Genomic DNA, 11,799 nt, shown 5'->3' with positions numbered 1-11,799 from the left:
CTTGACTCTTGCCTCACAATACACTCAATAATCAAATCCTAGTAGATTTCCAACCTAACCTTAAAAGCCAAATCTATAAACATTTTGGGAGAAAAATGGAAGAGTGTGCCTTTGAGACCTTGGGGTAGGCAAACATTTCTTAGGTGGTATACAAAAGGCACTGATCATCAAATACAAGATTGATAGATGGGATTTCATCAAAAATTAAATATTTCTGCTTATTTAAAAATTCAATTATGAAAATGAAGAACATGGGCCAATCTGGGAGAAAATGTCCACAGTCCACAGATGTGACAGAGTACTTCTCTCTAGAACATATAAAGATTTCCTGCAAATCAGTAAGAAAGATATAAGTGGGTCCTTTAAATAATGGGGAAGAATTGTAGGAGACTGTACAGAGGCTTCTCAAACAACTAAAAATAGAACTACTCTATGATCCAGTGGCTGCACTACTAGGCATTTACCCAAAGAATACAAAAACACTCATTCGAAAACTACATGCACCCCTATGTTTATTGCAGCATTATTTACAACAGCCCAACTACGGAAAGAGCCTAAATGTCCACTGACTGATGAATGGATAAAGAAGTGGGGGCAGTTGGGTGGCTCAGTCAGATGAGCGTCTGACCTTGGCTCAGGTCATGATCTTGCAGTCCGTGAGTTCGAGCCCCGCGTCGGTCTCTGTGCTGACAGCTCAGAGCCTGGAGCCTGCTTGGGATTCTGTGACTCCCTCTCTCTCTGCCCCTCCCCTGCTTGTGCTCTCTCTCTCTCTCCCCCTCTCAAATAAATAAATAAGCAAACAAATTTCTTGTCTAGTCCTACGCTAGTGTTTAAAAAAAAAAAGAAGTGGTATATATACACAATGGAATATTACTCGGTGATCGAAAAGAACGAAATCTTGTCTTTTGCAACAACGTGGATGGAGCCGGAGAGTATTATGAGAAGTGAAGTAAGTCAGTCGGGAGAAAGATAAATACCGCGTGATCTCATTCCTGAGTGGAATTTTCAGAAACAAGACAAACGAGTGAGGAAAAAAGGAGAGAGAGGGGCAAACCAAGAAGCAGACTCTTAACTATAGAGAATAAATGGAGTACACTTTCGTGATGAAAAAAAGAAAATAAAATGATTTAAAACAACAAATAATGGGCAAGAGGTTTGTAGATTGGCACAGACCCCTCCTTTAAGATCACGTACAAATGACCAAAAACCAGCGAGGGAGGTGCTCGGCTTCCTTATCTCCAAGGACATGCAAAATAAAGCCAAGTAATATACCACTTTGCACACACTGGAAGGTCCACAGTGGAAAGGTCCAGCAAGCGTGCGTGTGGGTGAGGATGTTGAGTCCAGGGAAGTCTCGGACGCTGTCGGTGGGAGTGTAGAGTTCTACAGCCACTTTGGAGCGCTGTTCTTAGAAACATAGCCTGCCTGCCCTGTGATCCGGTCATCACTCTCAGTGTTCGCCCAAGGGAGGTGGAAACGTGTCCACAAAAAGATGTGTACCAGAATATTCCTAACAGTCAAGAGCTGAAAACCAACCCCGTGCCCGTCGGCAGGTGAATGGATAAGCCCGTCGAGGTTCCAGAGGTGACACCACTCAGCAGTGAAAAGTAACAAACCACATAGACAGTAACGTGGGTGAGTCGCCAACACATTATGTTGAGTGAAAGAAGCCAGACTGGTCCCATTTCTGTGAAACATTGAAATGGTCCCATTTCAATGGGAAAACTTTGACTGGTCCCATTTCTGTGAGATTCTAGAACAGCAACACTGAGCTGTGGGGATAGAAGTGAGAACAGTGACTGCTATCTGAGGCGGGGGATGGATTGACTACCAAGCGGCCCAAGGGGACCTTTTGGGGGAGATGGCCATGTCATGTACCTCCAGTGAGGTGGTTGCTACAAAGGGTGACCACCCCCCGCCAACCCTGTCCAGGTCAGCTGGGAGGAGGGGCTTCCTGAGATGTCCGACTTTCAGTTTTAAAACAGGGATAGTCCCGGAAAAACTGAAACCAGATGGTCACCCCTCACCCCCGCCACGACATGCACGTATACATTTGCCATCCAATTTTTGCATGCACGTGGAAACACATCTACGCTTAAAATCCGTGCATCTTATTATGTGTAAGTTATACTTTAATCTGAAAAAAGAGTGTCTTAAAAGGGAAAAACACCAAGCCAATGAACACAGAAGCTGGCAACAGAAGAGAGCGTTTGCCCTTTAGACATCAGGTCAAACTCAGTTTTAGTGCAGTGACTTTGAAGGGACCACAACTTAAGGAGCTGCCCAGCACATCATCCATACGCATCACTTCCTCCAGGACACGGGGATGCTGGATGAACAAAGGGACCGTTGGTGTTCCGCCGAGGTGACACCGTCCCGGGGAGAGTTAAGGAGCTTGGGTAGTCCCACCTGTTTCCTTCCTACCGTTAGTTTTCCTGCAGAAGGACCACTGGGAACATCAGGATGCCAAGAGAAGCAGGTGATTCGCCCACAGTGTCGGCTGGCTTGTTTAACCTGCCGTGAAATGAGTCTTGGAGCTCCCTCCACAGCCCTCCCACCCCGCAACCGATTAGCCAATTAATCCCTGTTAGCGTTTGCACACCCAGGCAGAGCCGGGGTGTTCCGGGCTGTGTTTGGATTTGCCGTCGTCGTCCGTTTGGCGCGACTGTCCGGGCGATCTTAGGTGCGGGCTGGTTCCTGCGCAGTCTGGCGGGCCGTCCGTGCCCGCACATCTGGGGAGGCGTTTTGAGGGCGGAGTCGCCGTGCCCCTCCACTACGTCCGGGTTCCAGTTAGCTCATGCGGCCTTTCCCCTCCAAGGATCACTGTATTCCTGAGCAAAACACCGTCCTTATCAATCACTCACCCCCGAGCCTCCAGAAGTGGAAATTGAGCACAGCTGTTTCAGATCTTTTTCATTATTACTAGAAGATGACTGCCATATTTTTGGCAGTGGCTTTAAAAGCACTCCGTGTCCTCAGTTGGCCAATTTTTAAACCGTACAAACATCTCACCAAGTTTAGGTGATGCTGAATAATGCTCTGAGGACTTTCTCCGGGGGGGGGGGGGGAAGTCAGTGGAAATTTCTGCACTTGAAGATGACAGTGACCAATCGAGAACACTCTGGAGGAGTCTTGCTCTGCCTGGTCCCGCTCTCAGCTGTAACAGCGCTCAGGGCTCCGGGCCAAGGCGAGGCCTCCCCGTCGGCACCCGATCTATTTTAGGAACATGAGAGAAAAATAGTTTGCCACTGACTCATTTGCATCCTGTGCTCAAGGTGAATTCTTTACATCCATTTCCCCAAAGAACAGCCGATAAAATTCGGCTTTTTTTCGAGCAGAACAAAGATGATAATGGTTTTCTTCCTAGGAAACGTTTTCCTGACTCCTAGTAAAATGCAATCCACAGCGCGAGACAGGGGCCTCGGAACATTGATCGCCGAAGTGGCCAGCCCTGCAGACTGTCCGGGGGAGTCCAGGGCCCAAGACGCAGGTGCAGCAGAGAACCTACTGTGTGCACGGGAGAGAAGAGAGAGTGAGACCCAGTCCCTGCCCTCAGTGCCTCTCAAGGCAGCAAAAGGAGTTGAGGCATGAGTCGATTACGTCGCCACCCTGCTCCAACGCAGCTTCTCACTGGACCATCAGGAAGGGACTCCTGCTTTGTGGATGGGTGTGATTTACTCCCACGGGAAGAAGCTGAAGCCGAGGAAGACCCAGGCGGGGAAGCTGTGCGTGGCTGCCTTGCTGTGACCCGGGCCTCACGGCCCCGATTTCCCCGCCCTAAGGACAAGAGCATCAGGCTGTGAAGGGTAGCAACTTCTGCCATCCCCCAAATGCCTCTTTGGCATGAGGGTTATTCTGAGCCGATTATTTTAGGAAACAGTAGACACAGGAGAAGCGCAGAAAACAGGGTAGCAGTTGCTCCTTTGTAAGAGAAATTTGCATGTACACAGGACAGCTCTGGGTGTGGGGGTGGCTCCCTCTCTACCAGAAAGAGAAGAGACTCTAAACCACAAGAAACTCTGATCAGGGGACAAGGCGCCACTCAAATCTGCACAAGCTTATCCTGGTTTACTGTGCTTTTCCTGGTAACCTCCCCGTAACTGGACCCCCCGCGCCTTTCTGCCTTTTGTCTCTAGCTGAAGATGGCGTTTCAGCCAGTGGCTTGAGCCACTCTTTTCTGGGTGTCTCCCGTGGATGCGTCTTAATCAACTTCCGTTTGTGTTTCTCTTGTTATTCTGTCTTGTATTGCAGGGCTCTCAGCCAAGGAATGCAGAAGGGTAGAGGGAAAATTCTTGTTTCTCCCCCACAACCATTTCTGTCCTCTCCGGAAACACCAGGCCTGTCACTCTGAGAAGGGGACTCAGGATCCTGGCTCAGCACCAGACCTTAGCTACTGACCAAGGCCCCTGGCTGCCCTGATGGGGCAGAAATGAGACACAGCTCCCAAGAGGAAGGAGGGGCCCTGGTCTTGGGGAGGAGAGGAGGGGTGAGAAGGGCAGGGACTGGGCCGAGGGACCGGCCAGAGCTGATCCCAGGAAGGAGGACCACCCTCCAGAACAGGCCCAGAGCCATGTCAGTGCCCGAGAGAGGCGAGTGAGAAAGAGACAACTGAGACCACACATCCGCAGGTAAGCTTGTGTGAACCCCCGTGGGTGTGTGTGTGCACACGCGTGTGCAAGCAGGATACATCAATAACTTTCTGCTTCCCAGTCTTGGGCAAGAGCTTGCTTTTGCCTCTCTGGGTGGTCGATGAATGCATTGTGGGGGAAACCATCAGCAGGCCGGGACTCAAATTATTTCAGCTCCTGAAGGACACGTGTCTTTCATTCATTCACTCACATGGCCGTTTAACTCTGCTAGGTCTTTTTCTTTTTTTTTTCCTATTTACCCACCATGCACCTGTTCACTGACCAGTTCAATAACTATGTTCTGAAGGTCGTCCAGGAATGAGGCAGAGGGGTGGCCTCCTTTGGTGGAGTCCCAAGGGAAGCAAAGCCTTTCCCGGCATCCTTGAAGACCATCTTTGTCACTGTGGATGGTGGTGCCTCCTGGGGTTATTGGGGCTTTTACAGTTACCAGTCCTGGTGTAATTACAGAGCCTCCCGCTGTGGAATCTTACCCCAGCCTCTGTTTCCAGTTCTGCCCCCTGGGATGGGGTCTTCTGCACCCTGCCGTGTTCTGGGCAGGATAACCATCTACTCGGGCCGCGGTCCTTAGGAGAAGACTTCTTCACAGCAAACCTGGAGAGGAAGAAAGGCCTGGAAGGGGATCAGGTACCTGCCTTCCCTTGCCTGGCTTCCAAACAGCGTGTCTTCCACCGCATCCTGCGCTTCTGGCCCGGGGTGGGCACTGAGTGCTCTGGGCGACTCTGACTGCCCTTCATGCTCTCAGGGGCTCACCATCTACTGTTATGGCAACATTCCTTGTATTGCTGTTGCGAGCGATGGAATTTATATTATGATTTACTTCTGCGAAGTTTCCTTTGGCCTTTTCAATCCACAGTAGGCTCCTCGAGGGCATTTCTGTGTGGCTGCAGGGCTCTCTGGCACAGTTCCGGGGGGCACGGGAAGGTTTTTGATAAATACTTAATGAAGGACAAGTTTGCAGATCTCTTGTGCAAAAGAAATGACGTGCTCACTCCATTCTGTGTTGGTCAGACTGCTCTTGAGGGTTTGGTCTCGTTCTGGGAGTAAATTTATGTGGGCCATCGACAGAGTGTCCAGAAGGGCAAGTGGGGGAGGGGGCTTGGTGGTGCGAAGAAGCTGAGTGGCGTGGCTGCTGGGAGGGCAGCAGGCATGGGTGCAGGGCACTCGTGCAGCACGAGCAAGGACGTTTTTAGCGCTGGGGCCTAAGGGGCACAAGGAACCTCAGGGAGGGATACGTGTCCAGGGGCACCTCAAGGAGGCGCTGGCACCAGGTCGGGTGGGTTCCCCCAACATGTGCTTCCTTACCACTAGTCCCAGGGCACATAATAGGCAGTTCACGAAAGATGCACGTAGGGTCCAGTAACTTTGGGAAATGCGGGTCGAAGTAAAGGTGAACGGGGGGGTGGTGCACAGCTCCCCCAGGGGACTCCTCGGGCAAATGGGATGGTTCATTGACTCCCCAAGAAGGGATCGCAGGGAGCGGTCCTTCCAAACGCGGCTGGCCGAGCAACGCTGGTCCTAGGATCATATCACACGGGTCTAGAATTCACGGAGCCCGCTTTCGGAGCTAACAGAGCCCAGGGTCTGTTGGACAAGACGTGGGTCGAGGGCCCTGCCTGCCCGGCAAGGCTGCCGCAGAGTGACTCAGCCCCCACGCCGGGTGCCCCACCTGGAGCTTTCTGTGGCTGTGTTAGTCCCTTTGGGCTGCTATAGCAGAGCAGCACCTTCATTTCCCACAGATCTGGAAGCTATGGAGTCCAAGATCAAGGTGCTGGCGGATTCCGTGTCTGGTGGAGGCCTGCTTCCCGGTTCAGGGACTTGCTGTGTCCTCAGTGCTGCAAGGGGCGGGGGAGTCTCTCCGGGGTTTCTTTTACAAGGGCACTAATCCTATTCGCCAGGACTCGCCCTCACCCTCGTGCCTAATCTGCCCCCAAAGGCCCTGCTTCTGAACGCCATCAGATGGTGGGGGTGGGGAGGGATGGGGGTGCGGGGTTTCAACCCGTGGAATTTGCAGGGACGCACGAGCCGCTTCCGGAACAGCCACGGGTGTCTTTCCTGTCTGGGATCAGAATGCATTTTAGGTACATTTGCCCTGAGAAGTTGAAACAATATAAAACCAGACTGGTTGTCATGTTTTGGAGTTTGTAGGCTGTGCACCGCATGAGTAATAATAATTACATGATAATCATTCGAGTAACAGCCATCGCCCTGAGGACTGTCTGTCCTGCGCACAAGGAACCCCCTTTTGCTCAGACGTTTGTTCACGTTCCCCACACCCCATCTGCCTCCCCTAGCGTCCCCCACCGTCGATGGCTCATGGGGATGGGAGTTTGGGGAGTTTGTGGTGTGATTGGCAGCCGGGCAGGGCTGGTCTCTCGTCCATCCCAGATCTGAGGGCTGCTGTGAGCACAGAGGGGCAGAGATGTGGATTCCAAGCCCCCTGCTCTGGGCTTTGATAAGCAACCTCAGTAGATGTCTAATAAAATCCCTTCTATTCCTGGTAGCTTCAGCTAACTTCGTAACCTGCAGCCAAAAGAATGTTTTCAAAATACATTGGAGACAGTGGGGAAGCATCGGTCCCCTGCCCCTCCCTGGCTTTTGGTGGAATCCTTGGCGTCCTCTGGCTTCTAGAAGCGTTTCCTCCATCTCGGCCTAACTTTCCCTTTTTTGTAAGGACACCTGTTGTACTGGGCTAGGTCCCACTGTGATGACCTCACTTTAACCCGATTACCACTCTTTGGCCTCTATGTCCAAATGAGGTCTCATGCGGAGGTACTGGGCATGAGCTTCAGCGTATGAATTCTGGGAGAGACGCAGTCCAACTGTAACACCGTGGGCGTCATAAATCTTCACGAGAAGCTCGGCCAACATGCTTTTGGGGAGGTCTGTCTCTGCGAAAAGCGAACTGGGCGTTTGTTCAGGCCCAGTCCTTCGGGGGTTCCTGAACCAAGAGGAGGTCTTTGGACAATAAGTGTTAGTACTAGGTTGATGAGCATCCCCCAAAATTTGTGTCCTAGGAGAACCAGGGGTTGCCAGGAACCACCAGAAACTAGGAGAGAAGCGTGGAACAGATTCCCTCTCAGAGCTTCTGGAAGGAACCAGTCTTATGGACACCTTGATTTCCGGGCCTCCAGGATTGTGGGGCAACACATTTATCTTGTTTTAAGCCCCCAGTCCATGGTGATTTGTTACATCAGCCCCAGGAAACTAGTGCAGAGCTGAACCCAATGAGGGGTCTCTGAGAGGATAATCACCCGACATGGAACAGCGGACAGAGCCCAAGTCCTAGAGCTTGGCCCTGCGTGATGCATGGATCATGCTGGGAGGCACCCCCATCTCTCCTGGGCCCCAGCTGACAGGGGCACAGAGTTTACCCCACAGAGATAATGGTTGTAACACGAGCACACACTCACTATGTCACTTGTTAGTTCCATGTGACTAACTAGGATGATCATGTTCTCTTGTGGGCACTTGGCCACAAGAGCAGAGACCAAGAAAGTGGACAGAAAGAAGGAACAGAAGGACAGCGGTGGGACTCTAGAGGGGTGGCAGATTATAATTTGGTCCCTGGAGGTGCAGCAAGTCCTGAATCACTTCAGCCCAGCCCCCACGAGACCTACTGCCAGGATCCCCCCACCACTGAAATCCCTGTCAGTCCCTACGGCCGAAGAGATGACAACATGGTGGCCTTGTGCCTACCCCTGGGCAGGGACTGGGGACCCTGCAGCCGGAGAAGGAGGGGCTAAGCTGGTGGTATAGAGTCTCCAGAGCGACGGCCACACCAGCGCCAGACGGGGGCCCCGATCTGGACGTCGCCTCCCCAGCCAGCAGCTGGTCCAGGGTTCCTCACCTCCCAGCAACTCCCTCCTCCTGCTTTGCTGATAGTACAGGTTTGGGGGGAGCACCCAGAGGAATGGGCTCTCACCTCTCACCCCTGCAGCTGGAACATCCAGCACTACTCTCTGTAGAGGGCCCGCCTGGCCGCTGCCTTGCCCTCCCTGACGGAGAGAAGAAAGTGCCGGTCAACCAGCACAGAGGGAGGGTCAAGCCATGGGCTTGGCATCTGACAGATGTGAGTTCAGAGCCTGCTCTGTCCTTTGCAGGTTGTGGGACTTGCAGTAGGTCATTGACTTCTCTGAGCCTCGGTTCCTACATCTGTAAAAGATGAATAAATCTGGGTCCAGAGCACGGGAGGTTGTGAGCAGTGAAGGACTGGGAATGTGTAAGACCCAGCACAGAGCCTGGCATGGGATGAAGAAGTGGGGGTGACTTGGCCCTTGAAGGAAGGGACCTGTTCTGCATGAGATCGTGTTGATACGACTTCCCTCTGAGGGCCTCCCCACGTGCTCAGGGCAGGGCAACTAGAACTTACAGGTCTGAAGAGTCAAAGAATGCAGTTCAGGCTGCCAAGAATGGCTAGAAAATAAGGGGGAAAATCTTAGTGTTCTGAGAGTCTTTGTCATGAAAGGGTGTTGGGTTTTGTAAATGCTTTTTCTTCATCTACCGACTTGACGCTGTGATTTTTCTGTTTCAGCCTCTAAATGTAATGGATCACATTAACTGATTTTTGAATGTTAAACTAGCCTTGCATATGCGGGTTAAATCCCACTTGGTCGTCATGAATAATTCTTTTTATACATTGTTGAATTTGATTTGATGATATTTGTTGAGGACTTTTGTATCTGTTCATGAGAGATATTGATCTCTAGTTTTCTTTTTTTTTAATGTTTGTTTATTTATTTATTTATTTATTTATTTATTTCAACGTTTTTAATTTATTTTTGGGACAGAGAGAGACAGAGCATGAATGGGGGAGGGGCAGAGAGAGAGGGAGACACAGAATCGGAAACAGGCTCCAGGCTCTGAGCCATCAGCCCAGAGTCCGACGCGGGGCTCGAACTCCCGGACCGTGAGATCGTGACCTGGCTGAAGTCGGATGCTTAACCGACTGCGCCACCCAGGCGCCCCAATGTTTATTTATTTTTGAGAGAGAGAGAGAGCGGAGGAGGGCAGAGAGAGAGGGAGACACAGAATGCAAAGCAGACTCCAGGCTCTGAGCTGTCAGTGCAGAGCCTGATGCAGGGCTCGAACTCATGAACCGCGAGATCATGACCCAAGCCGAAGTTGGACGCTTAACCAACTGAACCACCCTCTGTAGTTTCCTTTTCTTATAATGTCTTTGTCTGGTTTTGGTATTAAGGTAATGCTGGCCTCATAGAATGAGTTAAGAAGTATTCCCTCTACTTCTGTCCTCTGGAGGAGATTGTAGAGAACTGGTTTGATCTCTTCTTTCAATGTTTGGTAGAATTCACCAGTGAACGCATCCAGACCCTGTGCTTTCTGTTTTGGAAGGTTATTAATTACTGATTCAATTTCTTTGAAATTTCTTTGAAGAAATCAGATGATTTCTTCTTGTGTGAGTTTTGGAGGATTGTGTCTTTCCAGGAACTGGTCCGTGTCATCCAGGTTATCACGTTGTGGGTATGGAGTTGCTCACAGTATTCCTTCATTATCCTTTTATTGTCTATGAGCCTGTAGTGATGTCCTCTTTCATTTCCAGTATTAATAATTTGTTTCCTCCCTCTTTTTTTTTTCTTAGCCTGGCTAGTGGCTTATTAATTTATTGATCTTCTCAAAGAACCAGTTTTTGGTTTCTTTGATTTTCTCTGTTGATTTCCTGTTTTCAGTTACGTTGACATCTCCTCTAATTCTTATTCTTTCTTTTCTTCTGCTTACTTTGGAGTTAACTTGTTCTTCTTTTTCTAGTTTCCCAGGGTGGAGGCTTGGATGATTGATTTTAGATCTTTCTTCTTTTCTACTACGTGCATTCACTGCTATCTATTTCCCTCTGAGTGCTGCTTTTGCTGCATCTAGCAAATTTCGATAAGTTGTATTTTCATTTTCATTTAGTTCAAAACATTTTAAAGTTTCCTGTTAGATTTCTTCTTTGCCTCCTGCGTTATTTGGAAGTATGTTGTTGAATGTCCATGTATTTGGGGATTTTCCAGTTATCTTTCTATTACTGATTTCTAGGTTAATTTTGTTGAACTGAGAGCAGACGCTGTATGATTTATATTCTTTTAGGTTTGTGAAAGTGTGTTTGATGACTCAGGATGTGGTCTATCTTGGTGAGTGTTCCACGGGAGCTTGAGGAGAATATGTATTCTGCTGTTGTTGGGGAGAGGGATGAAATCTTAAACAGAAGGGGGCCACAGAGGAGACAGCCCCAAAATACTGCATCTTGATTGTCCTGAAATCCTTAGCTGATGTCTCAATGGTGCACACACACAGGTAAGACTGCAAGAAGCTTGGTGGCAAGTGTCACCTGTAGAGTGTGAAGAGCTGACAGGGCCTCAGCTCCTGCCCACTGTAGGGGAGACAGAGTGTGGAGTTCATGTTCTGCCACATAGAAGAGCTTGGTAGACGCCTTAGGCTTTCCATTGAGACCCCAGAAGGGCCTCAGTTTAGGAGCCAAGGCTATGTGCCAGGACTAATATTCACCCTAGGATCCATGGCAAATCAAAATAGGTCCCACCCCAACCAGGTGTGAAGCAAAATTCCCACAGGTTCGTGGTGATCCACCAATAATTGAACTGGCTGCTGAAAACAGGTCAACACTCTTCAAGGGTAAAGGAAATGAGACCCATGGTTAAGAGAAAAACAAACAAAACAAAACAACCAATCAATAGAGACAGACCCACAAACAAATCAGATGTTGGAATTTGTGCACAAAAAGTTTAAAACACTGACAAATATGGTCAAGAATCCGTATGGAAAGAGAGATCATATAATAGGCAAAGAAGTGTGAATTTCAGAAGAGATTCAGAAATTATTAAAAAAAAGTACCCAATGGAAATCAGATAACTTACAATTATAATATAATATATTTTTAAAAAATGTTTATTCATTTTTGAGAGACAGAGCATGAGCAGGGGAGGAGCAGAGAGAGAGGGAGACACAGAATCTGAAGTAGGCTCCAGGCTCTGAGATGTCAGCCCAGAGCCCGATGTGGGGCTCAAACTCAATGATCGCAAGATCATGACCTCAGCCGAAGTCGGACGCTAGACCGACTGGGCTCCCCAGGCGCCCCTATAACATAATATACTTAAGAAATCAGTAAAAGAGAGAGATGGAATACGACAAGTGCTTGATG

The 11,799-nt window shown here is 49.6% G+C and overlaps 1 protein-coding gene across 1 annotated transcript in view; it reads left to right on the top strand.

Annotated features, from left to right (window-relative positions):
- The first annotated feature begins 3,268 nt into the window (after positions 1-3,268).
- The window catches only part of RAB17 (RAB17, member RAS oncogene family), a 30,731-nt gene continuing 22,200 nt past the window's right edge, over positions 3,269-11,799 (top strand). Inside the window, exons 1-2 of the mRNA XM_043578264.1 lie at positions 3,269-4,628; positions 5,138-5,273. The gene's annotated coding sequence lies outside the window, so the exon portion shown is untranslated. The remainder of the gene's footprint in view (positions 4,629-5,137; positions 5,274-11,799) is intronic.

Source organism: Prionailurus bengalensis, chromosome C1 (genome assembly GCF_016509475.1).
Source record: "Prionailurus bengalensis isolate Pbe53 chromosome C1, Fcat_Pben_1.1_paternal_pri, whole genome shotgun sequence".
NCBI lineage: Eukaryota > Metazoa > Chordata > Mammalia > Carnivora > Felidae > Prionailurus > Prionailurus bengalensis.
Note: the sequence above shows the minus strand (reverse complement) of the source record. Positions and strands in the feature narration are given on the sequence as shown.